This window comes from Mustela erminea, chromosome 3, assembly GCF_009829155.1.
Source record: "Mustela erminea isolate mMusErm1 chromosome 3, mMusErm1.Pri, whole genome shotgun sequence".
NCBI classification, from domain to species: Eukaryota; Metazoa; Chordata; class Mammalia; order Carnivora; family Mustelidae; genus Mustela; species Mustela erminea.
In genome coordinates this window covers 105,772,597-105,795,594 of record NC_045616.1, presented here as the reverse complement: position 1 = coordinate 105,795,594, position 22,998 = coordinate 105,772,597, and the positions used below count along the sequence as shown (strand labels likewise).

General features: G+C 41.2%; 1 pseudogene; it reads left to right on the top strand.

Annotated features, from left to right (window-relative positions):
• LOC116585514 overlaps window positions 1–22,602 on the top strand; it is a 50,602-nt pseudogene extending 28,000 nt beyond the window's left edge.
• Window positions 22,603–22,998: the final 396 nt, after the last annotated feature.

Sequence of the window (22,998 nt, the reverse complement as noted above, 5' to 3'; positions counted from 1 at the left end):
GAGAGCCCAATGTGGGGCTCGATTCCAGGACCCTGAGATCATGACCTGAGCCGAAGGCAGAGGCTTTAACCCACTGAGCCACCCAGGCACCCCAGTATGAGATCTTCTTTTCAATGAGCATTGGTTTTGTGTGCATTTGTGTATAAGAGTCACACGCAATACAAGTTTTGGCTTAACACATGAAAGTTTATTTTTCTCTCATGGAAAGTCAGCAGCTCCTTCCAAGCCGTGATCTGGCAACCCAGTTTTTTCCATCTAGGAGCTAAACTATCTCAAGATGGAGCTGCCATTGTCACTGAGGAATTTTTCATGAAGGCCGGGAGATCTCATGCCTTCTCTTCTATGCTTTGGTCCAGAAGTAACCCATGTTACTTCCACTTCAATGCACTGCTTAGAAATAGTCACATGGTGGGGTGCCTGGGTGGCTCAGTCAGGTAAGCATCTGCCTTCAGCTCAGGTCATGATCCCAGCGTCCTGGGATCAAGTCGCATATCAGGCCCTTGCTCAGTGGGGAGCCTGCTTCTCCCTCTCCCTCTGTTTGCTGCTCCCCCTGCTTGTGCATTCTCTGACAGATAAATAAATAAAATCTTTTTTTTTTAAAGGAAAAAAAAAAGGAAATAGTCACATGCTCCTATCTAACTGTAAGTGGCCTGAAAATTGTGAGGAACATATAAATATTTGGTGAACAGTACATGTTTCTGCTTTTTAATAACTAAATACTCTTTTGCCCCCTTCTTTCCAGTTGTAGAACACATTCAAGCCATCCCCTCCCCCAAGGGAAGCTACACAAAGGTCCATCCAGTCATTTCATTCAGTTTAAATTCCATCAGATTCGGACATGGTTCCTTTTTGACTTGAGGTCTATGAAACAAAAAGTATCTATCTCCCCCTCTCCCAGCACAGCAATAGAACACCAGCAGGATAATTTCAGGGAAAAATGTATTTGGAAAGGGGGAAAAGGAAGATGCATATTGTGATGGCCCACTTCAATAGGGATAGGAACTTCTTGATTGTTATTTAGTTTCTTTAAGAATGTTCTATAATGGGGCACCTGTGTGGCTCAGTGTTGGTTAAAGCCTCTGCCTTCGGCTTGGGTCATGATCCCAGGGTCCTGGGATTGAGCCAGCATCCGGGCTCTCCGCTCAGCAGGGAGTCTGCTTCCTCCTAGCTTTCTGCCTGCTTCTCTGCCTACTTGTGATCTCCGTCTGTCAAATTAAAAAAAAAAAAAAAAAAAGAATGTTCTATAATACTCACTTCTTGGAAGGCACATTCTTCATTTAGTGGTGTCCACTGACTCTTCTTCATGATGTACTACTTTCTACTTTTTGTTTGTTTGTGAGCTGATTATCAGTAGGGATTTATGTGTGCACGAGTGTGGTAGTCAATCATGTGTACCCCAAGTTGTGAAAGTGTTTCCAACGTATGTTTTAGGCATTTATCAGTACAGGACTGCTTTTATTAAACACCAGTTTCTCAGCTGGAGATTTTTATGTCATTCAAGTACTGTAAATTTAGACTCATATTCAAGGGGAAGGGAGGGAAAACTGAATGGGAAGAAATCAGAGAGGGAACCAAACCCTAAGAGACTCTGGATACCAGAAAACAAACTGAGGGTTATAGGAGGGAGGAGGGTGGGGGATGGAGTAACAGGGTATTGGGTACTAAGGAAGGTACGTGTTATGATCAGCTCTGGGTATTGTACACAACTGATGAATTGTTGAACACTACATCAAAAACTAATAATGTACTCTACGTTGGCTAATTGAAAATTTAAAAAATATGGACTCATATTCATCTAAGCAATAAGCATGGGGATATGATTTCTCAGCCACAGAGCATTCAGTTAAAGCTTTTCTTATCCCCTTTCCAACTCTTCCCCAGAAGTGATTCATATTCTGAAGATGGCTTGTGTCTTTCCTATTCATGTATTGATACTTTGACTAAGTGTCTAAAACTAGTATATAGTGTTGATCTGTGGTTTAAAATTTATACCAATTCACATTATATTATGGTTATATACTGAAGCCTATTTTCTTTAAAGTAAACGTATTTTCAAGATTTAAATATGCTGACAGATACAGATCAAGCCCATTCATTTTAATTGCTGTATAGTAATCCACTATAACATTTTTTCCATTTTTCAAAACTCAAAACCAACATTTTTTCCATTTTTCTATTAATGGAAATTTAGGTTGTTTCCAATTCTTCACTATTATAAATTGTTGTTGCATGAACATTCCTTGTACACATTTGTGGAAGTGTCTTTGGGCTATACACTTATGGGGTCATAGGATTTAGACATTTTTTAACTTTATTAAGTGTTGGTAAATTACTATCCTAGGTGGTTGTGCTAATTTATAGTCATAAGCATTTTGATAGAGAATATGATCCTGACTTTTCAATATCCAACTCAAAACGTGGTTTTGTTAGACCTTTTACCTTTTTTCCATCTGATACAGAAAGTTCTCTCATTACGGTTTTAATTTGCAATTACAAGATTACTATCAGTTTGAACTTTTCTCCATGCTTATGGTTTTTCAGGTTTCTTTTGTGAATTATCCATTTTTTCTATCGTAATTCAGTCTTCCCTTTATTTGATTTGTGAGGGAGTTTTATAATTTCTGGATGTAATTCTTTGTCAGCTGTGAATTTTAAGTAATTTTTTCCAGTTTGTGGTTTGGAGACTTTCCTTAGGGTCTGAAGAAAACCTTACTTGATTGAGATTTCTGTAGTCTGTTTGCTAAAATGTATTGCTTATCCTTTTCCACCTTGCTATAGTGTGGTGGAGACACCATAGGACTAGGTGAATTTTCCATGTTCTTCTGGGATCCATGTAGACACTGCTCTTGAAGCTAGACTGATCTTCCTAACTGATTTGTGTCTTTCGGGCTCTTGACTGCCAGTAGAATCTAGGGTTCACTGATCACCCAGACCTCCTGAACCATTTCACCTGACACCATCAGAATGAGAGCTAAAAAGACTGGAAACCTAAAATGTCACCACTTGAGCAACAACTGACAAGCAGCCAGGAAAAGATTTCCCACATGTTTTTCACAGACTGAAAATTGTGCCTAGATTCAGAATCCCTGAACGAGAAACTTTATATTTCACACAGAAAAGTTACAAGCTATTCAAAAGATTACACAAGGTTTCTACCACAACTTGTAAGGTTTAATCTTTGAGAGAGCATCTCAGAAACAGGGAAACAGATTATGATACAGCCACCCCACATATGATCTCTTGGTAGTTATTTAAAAAGCATTGGTGAGACTTAGCTGTGTACCCCCAGGCAATAACTGCTTTCTTTTGAAACCTTGTTCTCTCCAAATACAAAATTAGGAAAAGGGATTTGGTATCTAAAATTTTACCACTCTTTTTTTCTCTTACCCACACAATTTCTATTACTAGAAACAATTCCCTGGTTTAGTTGTTAATCTCAAACTTTGACTACCAAGTACTCTAATGGGGAGTTTCCATAAGATCTGTGCAGTCGTTCTAAGAAGCCTCCCAAAATGCAAAACAGGGCACCTGGGTGGCTCAGCTGGTTAAGCAATTGCCTTCAGTTCAGGTCATGATCTGGAGTCCTCGGATCGAATCCCAACGTTGGCCTCCCTGCTTGGTGGAGAGTCTGCTTCTCCCTCTGACCTCTCTCCTCTCATGCTCTCTCTCTCCTTCAAATAAAATAAATAAATAAATAAATAAATAAATAAATAAATAAAATGCATAGCATTTGTAAATTCTCTTTCTTTATCCTGATTTTCATGTGAATTTTTTAGTCTGCTGCACATTATATCTGGATTTATTTTAAAGTAAACATGATGTATTTGAAATTTAATTTTCAAGAAAGTTGAAGCTCCAGGAAGACATACTGTGTTATTCTGTGACTTTGAATAGCCCAACTTCATGTGTAAAAACACCCATGGGGCTGTGGTTCCTGGAGAAAAGACTTCCTATAGCCACATGTTTCACTCCTGGCCAAACACTCGCAGGGCAATTCAGTCCTATGATCTATTTGTTGTCCTTTGAACTTTCTATTTCTTACCTAAAGATTTTTACTGATATCATTTTCCAGTCCAGAGTACTTCTCCTGTTAATTTTTCTGAGAACTTAAAGACCCTGCTTCTCTGATAAGATTTCCCAAGCTTATGGAGCTATTCTTTTTGTGCTCAGAGTATCTGCTCTTTGTGCTGTGGACTCAGAGCTCACTGTCTTGTATTGTTGGTTCCTGTATTGCACACATTTATCACTAACTGAACTACAAGCTCCTGCAGGTCAGGTCCGTGTCTCAGACCTCCTTGTCTTTCTTGGTCCCCATTAGGGCAATCCTTTCTAGTAGAAAACTTCTAACTTCTACTTCTTAAAAAAAAAAAAAAAATCTGTAAATATTTTTAGGCCATGATGAGATTACCCTCATAAAATGAATGAAAAGAAGGGAAGGGAGAGAATTCATATTTTAGTTCATTTAGCTGCTGTTAAGAAAATAACACAGAATGGGTAGATTATAAACAGAAATTTATTGCTCACAGTTCTGGAGACCGGGAAGCCCAAGATCAAGGCACCTGCATGGTCACACTCTTGTGAGGGCTCTTTCTGGTTCATAGCTGTCACCGTCTCACTCTGTCCTCACATGTTAGAAGGGGTGAGGAAGCTCTGTGGAGTCTCTTTTATTTATTTTCTTATTTATATATTTTTAAAGATTTATTTATTTGAGACGTGGGGACGGGCAGAGAGAATCCTCAAGCAGACTCTCCACTGAGTGCAGAGCCCGATGCTACTCCATGCCATTACCCCTGAGATCATGACCTGAGCTAACACCAAGAACCAAGAGCTCAATGCTCAACCAACTGAGTCACCCAGGCACGCCTGTGGAGTCTCTTACAACAGCATTAACCCCATTCATGAGGGCGCTACCCTCAGAATCCTATCAACTTCCCAAAGGCCCCACCTCCAAATATCATTACATTGGCCACTGGGATTTGAAAAATTGAATTCTGAAAGGACACAAACATCCAGACTATAGCAAGAAGCTGACACTGACTGATGCTAACTATGTGGATGCGCTGTGCAAACAACATGAACATGCTGTACATATTACACTTGGTCTTTACAACAAGGCTGTGAGGTAAGTATCGTTGTTAGCCACATCTTACAGATAAGAATACTGAGGTTCTGAGAGATTAAATAACTCCCCAAAGATCACAGAACTGTGAGTGAGCTGGAATGCTGGCCACTAATTCCTGCTATTGGATCTTAAGTTCTTAACTATTAAGAGGAAAGAGAAATGAGAATATAGGTCAGACCAATTTAACATAGGTGGGGGTATTGGTGTAACACAAAATATTACCCACGGTTAGGAGGTGGGAGGCTGTGCTCTTTCTTGTAGATGGAACTACTATTTTTCTAGCAGGAAGTAGATGCTTGCTAGTAAAACGGTTGTCTTAATGAGGTCCAGGAGAGACTAAGAGGTCTGACTCAGGTCAGATACTCTGACCTGACCTTGAGGAGCATGCAGTCTAGTTAGGAATATGTGTGTACAATACAGGAACCAAGGATATAAGATGGTGTTCCGGGCTCAAATAGGCACCACTGCACAGCAAGAAGGCCCAAGGCACCGGTGAGAGGGACAGAAGAAAGGGCAGTGAGAACACAAATCCCCCGGAACCTACTTCCTTTCTTCTAGCTGACCCCTCATAAAAACCAAACTCTTACTCAGCCTGTCAGTCTGATACCATGCCTGGCCACAGCAATTGTGCCTGCTCAGCACTCCCACAGATGGATATCATTTTCCAGAATGGAGGGCAGAAAAATGATATTTTTCTTCTGCCATGATAACATCCCCACAATTAGGGGAAAAATAGCCAGGAACTGATATTTTACAAGGTCACGCTTCATTTTCTCTGGCTTGATGCAGCCCAGGGAGGAGGGTTTAGTTTCTAAGAAGCCAGTGGGAACTCTGGGGGATGAGAATCTAGTAGAGTCTGTGCCCCCAGAGTTTGATGGGTCTTCTGCAGAGTCTCCTTAAGTGGGAGAATATAAAATTGTACAGCGAAATGGTTTAACATGCAGCCAGTCAGTGAGGTTTTGTTGGATCAATGAAGGCCAACTCTGAGTGTTCCCTGCTGGGCTTCCTAACGCCCTGGGACACTCAGCTGAACTATCTATTAAGACTATTTTCCCAAGTCATTTGTGTTAGATTATAGGCTATAAACTGCTTATTGTTGCCCGTCCACCGTAAATATAAAGCAATCATTTTTAATGCAAGCAGCTGTTGGGCTGGCTTCTCCAAGATGCTTTGCCCAGGGACTCACATTCTGCTGTTTTCTCCTTCATCAAGTGCTTTTCTGATTGTTTTTCTGCTCTGCTGCATACCACACACGTGGTGGTGGTGGGGGTATAAATTTTCCTTGCAGAGCTTTGTTTGGACACATGGTTTCTAAAAATATCCAAAAGGAATTGAAGGTGCAGAGGGGCAATTTAAGTCGTAGGAAATCTGGTGACTCAAGTCCTCAACACGGCATCTAATTTCTTAAAATGACCTTGGAAGCACCAACTCATTTTTTCTAACCTCCTGTGGTAAGATCTGGAATTTTGGATTATATGTATTGATTAAAAAATTCTAAATGTGCCAGGGTACCATGCTAGATGTTGGGGATGTAAAAGTGAGCCAAAATTGACATGGTGCCTATTCCCTGCCTCTCCCCACCCCCAGTTTTACTGAGGTATAATGGACAAATAAAATTGTAAGATGTTTAAAGTGCATAATGTGATGATTTGATAAACATACACATTGTGAAAGGATTCCCCTAGTGAGTTAATTAACAGGCCCATCACCTCATGTATTTTCTCCCCCACTTTTTTTTGGCAAGAACATTTAAGTTCTATTCTCTTGGCAAATTTCCATTATATAACATAGTATTATCAACTAGAGCAACTATGTTATACGTTCAATCTTCAGACCTTACTCATTTTTTAAAAGACTTTATTTATTTATGTGACACAGAGAGAGATCACAAATAGGCAGAGCAGCAGGCAGAGAGATGGGGGGGGAAGGAGGCTCCCTGCTGAGCAGAGAGCCCGATGCAGGGCTTGATCCCAGGACCCTGAGATCATGACCTGAGCTGAAGGCAGAGGCTTAAACCACTGAGCCACCTAGGCGCCCCCACACCTTATTCATCTTATACCTCAAATCTGTACCCTTTGACTAGCTCTATTTCCTCCACTTCCCAGTCCCTGGCAACTATTTTTCTACTTTCTGTTTCTATGAGTTCAATCCCCTGCCTGTTATAGTCTAGTAGGAGAGACAGTCTGATCAAACAAATGCATAAATTGTGATATAAATATGAAGGAAATTTAAGAAACAAATAAAATGCCCAATCTAGTGATTTGTGGAGATTTTCCCAAGCAAGGAGCATTTGAGCTGAGGGTAAGCTGAGTGAACTCTGCAAGGGAAGTGGAATAATGAGGACAGGATTTCCAGGAAGGCTTAAAGGCACATTCAATGGGAACGAGCATTGTAAAAACTAACTTAAGGGCAGGGTACTAGATGCAGAGGAGACAAACAGCCCAGTGGGGCTAGAGAGGCAAGCAGGGTCTAGATCTAGCAGGGCTATGGGGCCCTTGTGAAGAAGAGCTTGGGCTCCACCCTGAGACCAATAGGAAACCACTGGTGGATGTAGCCCTTAAGACGTTAGGAGGTAACTGCTGGTTTGCTTGAATCATACTTCAGTGAAATGTTGGGATAATTTACAGAGGGAATTATTTTCCTGTGCATGGTGGAGTTAAAGGGACCAAGGCAAGATGTTAAGGCACCCAAGCAAAGCTACAATGAGAAGCCATTTTTACCCCTAGGCCTGAAGAGGCAAGAGGACGAAGCAGTGACAGCTGGAGCCAGGATGTGAGTTGCCCTGCAGAAGCTGTGGTCATGGAGTATCACAGATAATGACAGAACTGCAGCATTCCATTGGGAAGAAATATTTCAAACTCTCTTGCCTTGTGCCCTTCAGTCTCCTGCTGGATCCTTCATTGACTGAACCTAAACAGAAGCCAGAAAGCCAAAGGAATTCATTGAGATCAGCATCCTCTCCCACACCCCAAACAGGTACAAAGAAGGGAGGTACTTATTAACACCCTTTCACAAATGAGGCAAAAGAGACTCAGACAGGTTAGACAAATTGCCCAAGATCCACAGATGGTAAGTGGAATATCCCAGACTCAAACCCAAGTCTCCCTGCCTCTATACACCTATGGTCTTAACCACTACTCTATACTGGTTCTCACCTACATGGCACAGCATTATGCTGGGCCCTTTTGTTTGGGGTTGGGAGGGAGAGTTTGAGACTTGAAAGAGTAGGAAGTGGTAAACAGTCAAAAATGGCAAGAACCAATCCTTTCCCTCCCTGTGGGCATGTACTCTTCATGTCAAATGAAGTTGTCTAATTTCCCTCTTCTTGAATCTGCCTCAGTGACTTTATTCTAACCATCTGAAATCTGAGATTTCTGAGGCTAGGTCACAAAAAGATTTGCAGTTTGCTCTTCCATATGCTCCCTCTTAGAGGACAGCTGCCATGCTCTAAGAAGTCTGTCCCACATGGAGAGGTCACAGGTAGACATTCCAGGTGGAGCCTCAGCTGAGTTTTAAGCTGAGAGCCAACAATAAATGCAGCCAGTATTAGTGAGCTGTCTGGGACATCCAGGCCAGTCGAGCCTTCAGATGACTAGCCTTGACCACCATCTGATTATAACCACATGTGAGATGTCTAAGCAAGAACTACCTGGCTGAGCCCAGCCAACTCAAGAACTGTGAGAGATACTAATACATTGCTTTAAGCTGCTAATTTAGGGGTGGTTTGTTATGCATTTATGGATAGTCAGAACATAGGGTAAGGTTTCTGACTTCATGGAAACATTATTTAGATAAATAGGACATAAGCATACCACACGCACTCCCTCTCCCATGTAAGTGTTAATAAGGAAACTTACTTTTTCTGGAAACTCTCCTTCCTCTGCACAAATCTGGATGTCACTAATTCTTGAGCCATCTCCTTGTTAGTCTGTAAGGCTTTCCCTTCCTGTGAATGCCTCAGGGTACAAATGAAAGGCCCAGACAGGGAAGATGGGGAGTACCTTGTATCAAAGCTCCCTGCCTTCCCCTCCATCCCAGCTTCCGGCCCCTCATGCTCTCCACCAGTATGGAATAAAGGTGTGGAACATACTCTAGGTGCTACAGGACTCAGACAAGAAGAAGGTAAACCAAGGTTGAAGCAAAGGAAGATTTGTAGGAAAGCTTTTATTAGAGAAAGGAAATAAAAGATTCATAAATTATCCTAGCCCAGGACTAGAGGTAAGCCTGGGTCTAGCAGGGTTTCTCAGACTCAGCACTACTGATCTTTTGGACCAGATAATTCTTCATTGTGGGGACTATTCCACGCATTATAGGATGTTTAGCAGCATCTCTGGTCTCTACCCACTAGATGCCAATAGCACCTCTCCACCAGTTGTGACAACCCAAAAGAAGTCTCCAGACTTTGCCAAATGTTCTTGGGGGCGGGAGGAATGGCAAAACTGAAAACCTCTACCCCCTCCCTTCTTTCACTGAAGACATTCCTTCTCAGATGGTGAGAAAAACCTGTGATTTCCTGCCACAGCCCTCCTTCACCCTTCCAGGTACATGACCAGCACCAAATTCTTTTATCTGTCTCTACCAGGTTCCCCTCTCCCCAGTCTTCTTCTGGCCAGATGGCACTCAGGCTCTCTGGGGGCTTTTCAGAGACATGACATGGTATTTCAGTCTGAGTCCATTCTATACCCCAGGCTAAGAATGATACAGGCCAGATTAATGGGTGAACCACTAGGCAGCTGTCCAGAGCACCAGTCAAGAGGGGCTCCCAAAATGTTATTGGCATAAAACTAGAGTAGGGATCCAGTTAACTCAGCTCTCCACACACGATGGTTAACAAAACTGGTGAGGCATAAACTGGTTTGGCTGCAGTTAAACACTCCCTATTGCTGCCAACCTTTCTCTGTTGATATTTTTTTTGGTGGCAGTACATGGTGCATACAAGCCTTCACCACTAACTTTGAGACTGGCCCTCTGAGAGTTCTGTGTAACCAACCAGCCTGCTGAAATTCTGAAACTGAAAAATTCATGATGCTGTATGTGGTCTTTTCTGGGGATGGCTTCTTAAAATGTCTACATTTAAAGAGTTTAATATGCCTCCTCAAGAAATTGTCTAGTTCAAAAATCATGTGTAGTATGTACATGGAAAATATTTCTTTATCTTAAACATAAGAAAGCATTTACTCTTATTATTTTTTCCATTCCTATTAAATACTGAACAGACGTATAAGGAACAGACAAAATTGTGTAAAAAGGATCCAGGTTATTCACCTGACATGTCCAATGTCTCAGTCTGACAGGACTGCATGCATAGTGTTGCTGGGAGGTGAAGGGACAGAAACTCATAAAAATTGCACTGGATTTGTACTTCCCTGATGGCAAGTGACGTGGAACACTTTTTCATGTGTCTGTTAGACATTTATATTTCTTCTTTTGGAGAAGTGTCTGTTCATGTCTTCTGCTTATTTCTTGGCTGGATTATTTATTTTTGGGGTGTGAGTTTAAGATCTTTATAGATCTTGGATACCCATCCTTTATTTGTTATGTCATTTGCAAATATCTTCTACTATTCCGTAGGTTGCCTTTTAGCCTTGTTGGCTATTTCCTTTGCTGTGCAGAAACTTTTTATCTTAATGAAGTCCCAATAGTTCATTTTTGCTTTTGTTTCCCTTGCCTTTAGAGACGTGTCTTGCAAGAAGTTGCCACGGCTGACGTCGAAGAGGTTACTGCCTGTGTTCTCCTCTAGGATTTTGATTGACTCCTGTCTCACATTGAGGTCTTTCAACCATTTTGAATTTATCTTTGTGTATGGTGTAAGAGAATGGTTCAGTTTCATCCTTCTGCATGTGGCTGTCCAATTTTACCAACACCATTTATTGAAGAGACTATCTTTTTTCCATTGGATATTCTTCCCTGCTTTGTCAAAGATTGCTTGAACATAGAGCTGAGCCATTTCTGGGCTCTCTATTCTGATTCATGGATCTATGTGTCTGTTTTTGTGCCAGTACCATGTTCTTGTGATAGTCACAGCTTTGTAACATAGCTTGAAGTCAGACATTGTGATGCCCCCCACATTGGTATTCTTTTTTGACATTCCCCTGGTGATTCAGGATCTTTTCTGGTTTCATATAAATTTTAGGATTGTTTGTTCTAGCTCTAAAAAAATGTCAATGATATTTTGATAGGGATTGCACTGAAAGTGTAGATTGCTCTGGGCAAGATAGACATTTTAACAATGTTTATTCTTCTAATCCATAAGCATGGAGTGTTTTCCACCACTGTGTGTCTTCTTCAATTTCTTTCATAAGTGTTCTGTAGTTTCTAGAGCACAGATCCTTTACCTTCTTTAGTTAGATTTATTCCTAACCATCTTATGGTTTTTGGTGCAATTGAGATACCCCCTTACACTAGTTAGAATGGCTAAGATTAATAAGGCAGGAAACAACAAATGTTGGTGAAGATGTGGAGAAAGGGGAACCCTCTTACACTGTTGGCGGGAATGCAAGCTGTGCAGCCACTCTGGACAATAGTATGGAGGGTCCTCAAGAAGTTAAAAGTAGAGCTACCCTAGGCCCAGCAATTGCACTACTAGATATTTACCTCAAAGATACAGATGTAGTGAAAAGAAGGGGCACATTCACACCAATGTTCATAGCAGCAATGTCCACAATAGCTAAACTGCAGGAGGAGCTGAGATGTTCTTCAACAGATAAATGGATAAAGAAGATGTGGTTCATATACACAATGCAATATTACTCAGCCTTCAGAAAGGATGAATACCTACCATTTAAGAGAAAGGACATGGATGGGACTAGAGGAGATTATGCTAAGTGAAATAAGTCAAGCAGAGAAAGACAATTATTATACGGTTTCACTCATATGTGGAATATAAGACATAGTGCAGAGGAGAATAGGTGAAGGGAGGGAAAACTGAATGGGAAGAAATCAGAGAGGGAGCCAAACCATGAGAGACTCTGGACTCTGGAAAACAAACTGAGGGTTGAGGAAAGGGAGATGGAATGGGGTAACTGGGTGATGGGTATTTAGAAGGGACACGATGTGATGAGCACAGGGTGTTACACACAACCAATGAAGTCATTGAGCATTATATCAAAACTAATGACGTACTATATGTTGGCTAATTGAATTGAAATTAAAAAATTGCACTGGAAACCTTTTCTTTTTACTCCCATTTATTTCCATGTAAAAGCAGATCAAGATGAATCTTCAAAGTCATTTTAAAGTATAAATCAATTAAAAATAAGAAACAGTCTGAAATTTAAGTCAGGAAATCGGGAAGAGCAGATTATCTATCTGACCTTAGGGTCTTGAGGAAGACTGGGTGCTAACTGCAAGTATAAGAGTCTCAGATCTTTTTCAGCTCCATTAGGTAAGTCCACCTCCTCTTGTTTGAATTAATAATTCCTTAATGCACTGGCCAACCACTCTCTCCTGTACCACAGGCAAGAAAATGCTCATCAGTTATTGGGGTTGAAGAAGTCTCCCTGCTGTATGCTTCCTTTGTGCAATCTCAAGATCGTGAATGTGTTACTCCTGGTCATGCAAGAAACAGAGGCCAAGACAGAATTAGACATGCAAGAGATCCACTAGAAAATGTCTGTAAGAGATGCAGAGGAGCAGTTTGAGAAGGTAAGAAGAGATATCTGACCACAGTGCAGGGCTGACCCTGTGCAGGCCAGAGGGAAGGAAGGATAGGCAGCTGGGTTGGCAGAGTCTCCGAATATAGCACAGAGCTAGGACATTTTTGGCCAAGCTGAAGGAGAGTCCTAGAGCCAATGTACCTAGCACCTCATAAGTATGGGCCTGCCTTAGTACCCCTCTTGTGCTCAATCATCGGGTGAGAGTAGCCCAAGGGAAGCAAAGCCTCAGAGCAGATGGCATGGTAGATTTGAAGCACAGCATCTGGGGCTGTTTATCAATTATAGTCACAATGACACAGTAGGAATTTTGAGTGGTGCATCTTTAAGGCCACCATAGCTATGGAAGCCTTAGTGCAGCAGAAGGCCATGGGTGAAGAGGACAGTAGAGGAAGGAAGAGGGATATCAGCAGTTAAAGGAGGCTGAGACTGATTTGACCCAGTTCTGCCTGAACCCAACTTACACCTTAAATGAGGGTTGGGACTACTTAGAGGCTTCTGACTCCTGAGTCCCAGGTGAGCGCCAATAGCCACCAAATCAGCTAGTGAGTAATAGCTTGGAAAGCAAGCACCATTGACCATATTTTACCTAAAAAAATGTAATTCAGGTTCCAAACAACCAATTTTCAATTTGATTTTGGGATTGCAGACATACCAACACAGGGGACTGTCAACAAGAGAGTATTTTCACTCTTACAATGAAATAGCAATTATCAGAGAATATCCAATAGTACGATAAGATACCTATCTTTACACAACTGATACTGTTATGTAGCTGAGAAAACGCAATGATTTCTCTTAGAAATATTGATTAAGTGCCTCATGTGTTGTCAGGAATTGTCCCAGATGCTAGAAAAACAGATAGACATATTTGGAGTTATTCAAAAAATGAAAAACTAAAAAATGCAGGTACAAGTCATAGGGAGATAGATTTAGATTTGAAATACCAAAAAATATCTTAAATTTTTTCAATAATTCTGTTACACATCATCTTCCATTGTGCTTCCCAGGTCTTTGGTCATACAGCTGTTGTCCCATTGATTGCACTGTATTCCAGTTAGTTATTTAAGGATTTCTTTTCTCCTGAGAGTTTCCAAAATCTCCAAGGAACACATGTATTAATTCACTAATTAAATAACTCATCGCTCATATATTTATTCAGCAAAGGTTTTTTGAGTGCTTTGTGCCTGCTGTTGGTATATGGGGAGGCCAAAATAAATAAGACAGAAGACCTGTCCTCCAGGAGCTCACAGTAAATTAGGGAGAAAGATGATGAGACATCAGTATAAATCTGAATAGTGTGTGCTATGGTAGGTATTTACTGAGAAAAGCAGGAGCATCAGGAGGGAATACCTTGTTCTGCTGAGGGGGTGTCAGTGAAGGAAATTCATCATGAAACTGCTGACTCTTCAGCTGTATCATGAAGGACAAACAGAAGTTATCCAGGATTTTATCCCTAGTTTCCAGCACAAAACAAGTCCTCAATTCATCTCTGCAAAAATGAATAAATGAATGATACATAAATAGAGTGTAACTGAGAGTATTTTTTCCTGACCAGCAATAATTGCCTGGCATCCTGGTAACAGCACCTCACTACTGGCTCCAGAAGTGGGCCCATGACCCAGGTCATGGCAATCCCATGAACAGTGACTGGTTCTGGAGACTGGACATGGTTGAACTTGGTACAGTGAAACTCATCTAAGGACCTGCTTGAGCAGTTGAAGGATAGACTCTCTTTTTGCTGACTGGGAGCTGTGAGGCTGTCAGTCTGGGGCATCTGGGCACCTCTTGGCTGAGAGAAGTCTGCTGAGGGTGAGCAGGGAGCAGGGGTAGCGAGGGAGAAATTGTGTCCCGGTAACGTTTTGGCTCCTGGATCCGACAGTATAGCAAGTAGGTCTACTCCTTAACTGTTCTTTGGGTGATCAGTAAATTACCTTTTGGGGGTGGGGTATGTATGAGATGGGGTTAAAGCCAGTTTTAATGGGCTCTTCTATTACTTGTGGCCAAACATGTGTTAACTAATAGAGATAAATAGCTATTTATAGTATAAATTGCTTCACAAATTACTGAGTTCTTCATTTCCAGAATGGTTCATTTAAAATCAAATCTATCAGAAAAGGAAATGCTACATTACTAGAGAATCCTAAGTCTTTTTCAGCTTTGCTGATTGAGCTTAGGTTTCTGTCTGTTACCTGAGGAAGAGAGTGCTTGTGAAAGAGAAAGAGATAGAGAGAGAGAGAGAGAGAGAGACAGACAGGGGTGGAGGAGAGACGTGGCACCATAACATCACCAGATTGCCCACCATCATTTCAGAATTACAATTTACTTCTTGTGAGTGACAAAATATACCCAAACCAGAAAGAACTGACACACTAAAATTTTTATTAAAAAGAATTAACAAATGTGCAGGTTGGCTGAGAGAAAGAGATGTGGCCCCTGAGGCATAGTGGCTGAAAAAGGTATTTCTTCTTTTCCTTCCTTTCCCTAAGAGCACATCTAAAGGAGGAATTACTATCAAACACAAACATCCTCACCACAGTGACAACCTTGGCAGGGACCAGAGGAGAAAGTCACTGGCCCTGTTCTCAGAGGTCTGAGTCAAGAAGACAGGAATCTGTGTAGCACATCTGGGGCAGGAGAGCAGACGTCTAATGGAAGTCTAGGACCAGAGAAGGTGCGTTTTATGAAACAGAAATACAAATAAATAGCTGATACCAGAAGACAGAGCTTCTCCTGACTATTTAGAAACCACTGGACTCTGGTTCTATTTTTAAAGATGACATGTTCCACAGAACCAGTTTTCTCTGTTACTAATTGAGGCTAAAGTATCAACATATTCTAGGCACATGTGGGAAGGGATGAGAAGTGGGTTCAGGGCTCCGACCTCTTTAATGAAATCACTCTGCGTCTGGGTCAGGACACATGCAGAGTGATTTGTACTTTTTCCTCTCAGTAACTAGGAGAGACATAGATGCATATTCTTCCTCTAGATTTCTAGCCCTTCTCACCTTCCTGTCAGTTTCATCTTTCTTCTTTTTGGCTGGTCTGCCACCCCTACCTCTTTTTCATTCTCTTCTAGCAGAGAACATGCCTGGCTGCTTAAGGGACATGGATTCTGGTTTGGAACTGGCTATTCAACTTCAGGTGTCTTATTTAATCTCTCTGGACTCCAGCTTTCTCATCTGAAAAATGGGCTTAGATAAGTGTTTACCCAATTCATGTTTCCTAAAATATGAAAAACTGGGTTACCCACATGGATGTTGAAGACCCTGAGGCCTATTTCAGTAAAGAATCATATTCAGCTTTGTTTTGTCAAGGATGGCTCAAATTCATCTGAGAACAAAATCTCTTAAAAAACAACAACAACAACAAAACAAAACATGGAGACACCTGGGTGGTACAGTTGATTGAGCGTCCAGCTCTTGGTTTTTGCTCGGGTTGTCATCTCGGGTCCTGGGATTGAACCCTATGTTGGACTCCAAACTCAGTGAGAAGTCTGCCTGAAATTCTCCCTTCTTCTTCCTCTGCCCTTCTTCCTATGCGCTCTCTCTCTCTCAAATAAGTCTTAAAAAAATAACATGTAGCTACATGTCACTATTCCATGGTATACAGGTTGAAAATTGCTGGTTTTGGGCAATCCTTGGATTGGTTCTCTAAACTTTCTTTTTACCATTCTTCCATTTAGAATAGTTAGGAACAAAAATTACATTTCTCAGACTTGGGTAGCTAAGGTTTTGTATTTGGATTACATCCTACCAATGAAATGAACTCATGGGATATGGGGAAGACATTTTCATTTCTTGCCCAATCCTGATGGATACACTAACCTAGACGAGCTCTAAAAGTCTTGTTCAACTCTATGGGATTTTTATGTTCTCTCTATCGACCATACCTCTTCTTAGGCAAAAACCTCATTTAGCTATCATGAATCTGGTTTATTTATTTATTTATTTATTTATTTATTTTTTTCTGAGTTGTAATACATCCCAAGAAAGAGACCAAGGACAAATTAGGAAAGAGTGAATGCTAGCTGGGGGTCATCTTGCTTTGAAATTTCCATCATCTTCTATAGTTCATTTCTGATTTAGTGTGCTATAGTTCATCTTGGGGTCTTACAGCAATTCCAAAAAAAAGAGAGGCTTGCTAAAAAGTTGGAACTATAACCATGATGCCCCATTATGAGGCCACCATAATGAGGCTGGGTTGAGCTGGGTACACAGACTGTTTCCCTTCAGCATTCCCTGTTAATTTTATTGGGATGTTTATATTTCTCATCACATTTCAGGAGCATCTTAAATGCTGCTCCACTTCAAGAATACAGTCTAGGATGGACAGAGCCTAGCTCTGGCTCCCTGATGGCTTCCTAAGCAGCTTGGTCAGGACAAATAACTATTGTGTCTGTCCCTTTGATTATCTGGGTCTAAAATCAACGAAGCAGCATTTTCCCTAGCTGCCAGTGCTTTAGATAAAGAGCAGATCTTGTATGTAGTGTGGTGAGTTTTAAAATTGAGCTTTTTAAGTGAGTGTCAGATGTTACCAAACTCACTCTGGAACCTGATTCCATGAAGGTTAAACCCTGGAAGCTGGACTCATCAAAACATGAGATGAAGAGAATTTCTGGGCGGATGGTCCTTTGACAAAATTGGAAAGTGGTTAAAATGTGTCTTTTTCTCCTTCCAAATGACAAAAGTTCAGATTTCCAACTTCTAGCACTAGAAAGCTTTCCCTATTCTCCTCTGCCCCTTAGAACTGTGCAGTGTTTTAAGTCTGTCCTTCTCAGAGCAAGGAAAAATAGTAAGTTCATTTATCCTGAGGCTGTTGTTTTAACCCTGGCATCCCATCAGTCCTGGATAGTTTCAGAGAGCATAAATGCCAGGGTCCCACAGCTAGAAGCCCAACAGTTGGTCTTGGATGGGGCCCACATATACTAAATATTCCAAAGCTCCCAAGGTTTGAGAACCACTAGGGTATTGATAGCTAAACATGCCTCTTCAAAGAGAATCATGGAAAAATTTCCAGGGATCAACTAATCTCCCACTCCTACTCAAAATTTCCATAAAGCAGATTATTGCCATTCACTTTCATTTGCAAGCTTCAAGGTAACCAAACCAGAAGTACAGCTCTTCCCATAAATAAGAAGCTCATAAAATCTTGAGATAATGCCAAGGTTAGTTCAACATAAAGCTTCTATCTAGTAGCTGGTACTTTGTTCTAGAAATTCTGTGCCCATTCTGCTTCCTGATTTGACTTCTACTCGATTATCCCACCCCTGAATACCATCAGAACGTGGTTTTCATCCTTTGCCTGGTATCCTGTTCTTCACCTAATCCTCCAGTACTAACCTGATGACAAACACATGGGCTTTGAGTTAGATCTTGTACAAGTTTTGACCTCACCACTTTGTAACTCAGGATCCCTTGGGAAAATTATTTGGAGCCTTGGTTTCTTCATCTGCACAGTAGGAATGATATTTCTTATTCTATCAGTTCAGACTTTTACACACAGTAAATATTCAAAATTGTGAGGCTTCTTTCTCTTCAAATCTCATTGTTTACTTTGTACTTATTTCTACCTATTGTTTATATGACCATAGCCCAAAAGGTTTTTAAAAGCAGGATTTAGAGTATCAGTATAAAGATGTTTTAGACACAGTAAGACCTCTTAGCTCCCACCATAAGAGGTCTGACCAAGGCATTCAGGACAGTGACGGGATGGTGGAAACTAATGGGATTCAGTGGGAGGAGTGATTTGAAGAAACCCTTGGTAGTCACCACTGGGAAGCTGAAAAATAAATCCAGAGAAGACCAGGAAAGGGCAGACCACCAGATATCCAAGTAGGAAGCAGAAATCCTGACTGGAGTCTGTTTCAAACCACAGACTCTGAATTTAGGGAAGAAAGCATTAAAAACAATAAATTACCTAAAATGGCAAATTTAAGATTCAACTGCCTCAAACTGTAACAACTTAGGCACTTGTAAAAGAGAAATATTCCAGATGGCAAAGTGGAAGGATGAATTATAGAGAAGGAAGTGGCTAATATCCTGTGCAATACAAAAAAAAAAAAAAGCTTTCCTTGCAGAAGCCAGGCTGGGGAGACTGGTGTCTCTGGAGACAGAAGTGGGGTGCCATTTGATCAGGGTCAGCTGGCCCCACTGGCCAGCCCTAGGTGCTCAGGGTTCAGGTTTGGTTTCAAATTGCCTTCTGTCTTCTAAGAGATTCTGGAACAAATGACCTTGGTGTCTTCGGAGGGGCAAATAGAGTGACTACCTAACATGCATAGGACTTTTATTTGACTTGGTCCATCTGACCTCACTATTTAATTCAGGATCCCATGGGCCTAGGTATGATTTCAAATTGCATCTTTTTTTTTTTAAGATTTGATTTATTTATTTGACAGACAGAGATCACAAGTAGGCAGAGAGAGAAAGAGAGAGGAAGCAGGCCCCCCGCTGAGTAGAGAGCCCTACACGGGGTTTGATCCCAGGACCCTGGGATCATGACCTGAGCTGAAGGCAGAGGCTTTAACCTAGGTGCCACCCTAGGTTAAAGGGTGAGAGCCACCCAGGTGCCCCTCAAATTGCATCTTATACTTCTTATCTTATACATCTTATACTTATATTTTTCATCTTTTACTTCCTTTTATATCAGGTCACTCCAGCTCTGGAACCAACGGGATTGAATCTGAACGGGTAAACTGGAGACAGGTGAAGGAATCCAACTGCATCCTAGTCAAAGGGGCCTTAGTTCTGGCTTCTTAAAATGTAGTCCTCAGACTGCATGATCTGACTATATGATGCCTCAGTATCACTTCTGAGATTACTTGAAATGCAACACCCTGGCTGCTCAATAGCAAGCCACAGACACTAGTCTTTGTTCTGCAGGATGGGAGTTAAAAGTGGTCAAGAATAAGGCTTACTTCAAGAGATAGCATGTGAAATTTAGAAAAAGATGAGAGGGTAAAAGATTACTATACTCAGAAATGCTTGGTAACTCAGGATAAAAATAAGTACAACACACCTAAATACAGGATGATAGTGCATGATCAAAGGAGATGTCATTTGTCAGATTGTTTATGCCTGTAGAGAAGGAGATATGATAGTCTGTGCAGCTTATGCTTATGAACTCCCAATGTATGGCATGAAGGTTGGCCTGAAAAATTATGATGCATCATATTGTATGGGCATGTTGCTGGTCCACAGGCTTCTCAACAGGTTTGGCATGGACAAGATCTATGAAGGCCAACTGGAGGTGACCAGAGATGAATACAATATGGGAAGATTGATGGCCAATGTGGTGTCATCACCCACTATCTGGATGCAAGGCTTGCCAGAACTACTACTGGAAATGAAGTTTTTGGGGCACTCAAGGGAGCTGTGGATGGAGACTTGTCTACCCCTCACAGTACCAAATTATTCCCTGATTGTGATTCAGAATGCAATGAATTTAATGCAGAACTACAATAGAAGCACATCATGGGTCAGAATGTTGCAGATTATATGTGATACCTAATGGAAGAAGATTAAATACTTATAAAAAACAATTCTCTCAATACACAAACAATGTAACTCCAGACATAATGGAGAACATTTTTAAGAAAGCTCACACTGTTATATGAGAGAATCTATTCTACGAGAAGAAGCCTAAAAAAGAAGTAAAAAGGAAAAAAGTGGAACCATCCCAAAATGTCTCTTGCCCAGGAGAGGAACTGCATAGCTCAGAAAAAGGCTAGCTTCCTAGCACTCAGGAGTGGGCTGTTGAGAGCTAATAAACCAAACCATATTTTTCTATTAAGATTTTTCAGGTAAAGATAATAAATTTATTCATCAAGCAGCTAAAAAAAAGAAAAAAAGAAAAAGAAAGAAAGAAAGAAAAGGAAATCTACCAAATCAGAACCTGCATTGTATTATGATCTGCTAAGATGTTTCATATGTATGTTAAGGTATGAGAAACAACATACTCATAGATTTTATATGCAAAGGAAGAATACAGACCCCCAAAGAGCCCTGTATGCATCAGAAAGGACATTGCCTGTGTCTAATTGTTTCAACAATAGTGCACGTCATGGAGTCTACAAGTTCATAATAGCAATGCCAAGGCCTTGATGCCTAACAATAAAGGCCTTTTGGCCTGAAACAGGGTCCATAAGCAAAGGGCCATCCAGCACTCCATCTCAGCCTCAGCTGTTCTGTTCCATTGTTTCTCCTCCTCTCATGGCCAAGTGGAGGAAAGTCATAACATGACAGAAAGTTGTATAAAACTGGTTTGCTATCACATTCAGAATAGTTCAGATTCCTTATTGTGGTCTCATAGGGCCCCTCATTCTCTGGGCCTGACTACTTCTCAAAATTTATTTCTTGCCCTCTGTAATGCTGCCCCAGCCATTCTGACCCTTGTCTTTCTGGAACACACCGAATTCATTCCCAGCTCCTAGAATTTCCTGTTTCCTCTATGAGAATGCTCTTTCTTTCTTCCTGTCAGCATTGCTGAGTCCTCATCGCTTATGTCTCAGCACAAACAATGCTTTTCTAGAAAGACCAAGCCTGCTACTCTGTTTGAGATGCCACCTCACCTATTTTGTCTCTATCAGATTATGGGATTTTTCTCATTGAACTTAGTATTACCTGGTACTCTCATGTTTATATTGACTGATTTACTTCTCTTCCCCTACCACATATAAGCTTTAAAAGAGCAGGGAACAGATTCCTCTCCCTGACTGCTACATCCCAAGTGTTTAGAATAATACCTGACAAAGTATTTTTTCAAAGAATGTTTACTGAATTTGAGTGAATGATATCACTGGGGTGAAACTACTGGCTTTTCAATTATTTGTGTATTCCTGTTTTCTCTACTCTAATCACTCCACTCATGCCCACAGATAGCTCAGAAAGGCTTAGATGGCAGAGCCTGAGTCAATCATATTTTAGGTCTGGCCCACAAAATTGAGATAGGTCACAATGTGGTCACTTCAGGGCTGTGTAGTATTCCAATTCAGTACAGGTCTGTAAACCCTTATTGACTGCCTGTCCATGTACAAGGTACTGTGAAATACAAAGGTAAAATATAAATGCCAAAGGCATCCCAGGAAGACAAAGAGGCATTTACAAAGGTATAGAAGCAAGAAAGGGGGTTGGGAGAACTGCAAAGCTTGGTGATACCAAATGCAAAGGGCATGCACAGTTTGGACAGACAGAAGAAAAGAAGGTTAGGGAAGGAACCAGAGTGCTTGTAATAATACATATCTTTGAGGAGCTGGACCTACTTTATGTTCAAGGACAGATGCAAATATCTCAAATTCTTTTTAGTTGAAAAGAGCCAGCAGTGAGTTTAGCTGAGAGCATGTTGCAACCTCTAGCCCTCCTCTGTGCTCCCTTTGGGTACCATGAGCACTATACCCAGCAATCTCAAAAGCCCTCACATGCTGGACCCATTAGGCACTGCATACTCCACTGTCTGAGTCATTTCCCCTCTGCCAATAGTGACAAACCCAGAGGAACTCTCCACTAATTGAATCTGAAATGACTCACTCTAAACCAGGGACTTGAAACTTGAAAATCTCAGCGGCAATACCTTGGCGGTAAGACTCTTGGTTTAAGTTGTCTGGCTTATTGTCTGGGGAGCCAGTGGGCATAAGGGGATAGAGTAGAGGGTATCTGGGAGGAGGGTTTTGGAGCAGGACTTTTGGGTTTTCTCAGAGAGCTGGAAAGACAACGGCATCCACTGTATATCATTGATTGTTCGAGCTCCCAGCTGGTTGCCAAGTGCTAAAAAATGACACTCACACACGTTTGGCACACCTAGTTTTGTTTATAATATTTGATGCAGTATTTACTTATTTATTTTATTATTATTTTTTTTAAAGATTTTATTTATTTTTCAGAGACAGAGGGAGAGAGCGCGAGCGAGCACAGGCAGACAGAGAGGCAGGCAGAGGCAGAGGGAGAAGCAGGCTCCCTGCCGAGCAAGGAGCCCGATGTGGGACTCGATCCCAGGACCCTGGGATCATGACCTGAGCCGAAGGCAGCTGCTTAACCAACTGAGCCACCCAGGCGTCCCATTGATGCAGTATTTAAAAATAAAGAGCTTTCACATTAAATTCTCAGATTTCTGGATTCTTTCAAAGATTTAAAAAGACCTGGCAATAACCCACTACAAGTGAAGAGCGCGTGCCTTTTATACAGGCTGTATGCTCCCCAGGTTTCTGTGGTCTACACCTCAACTTTTACA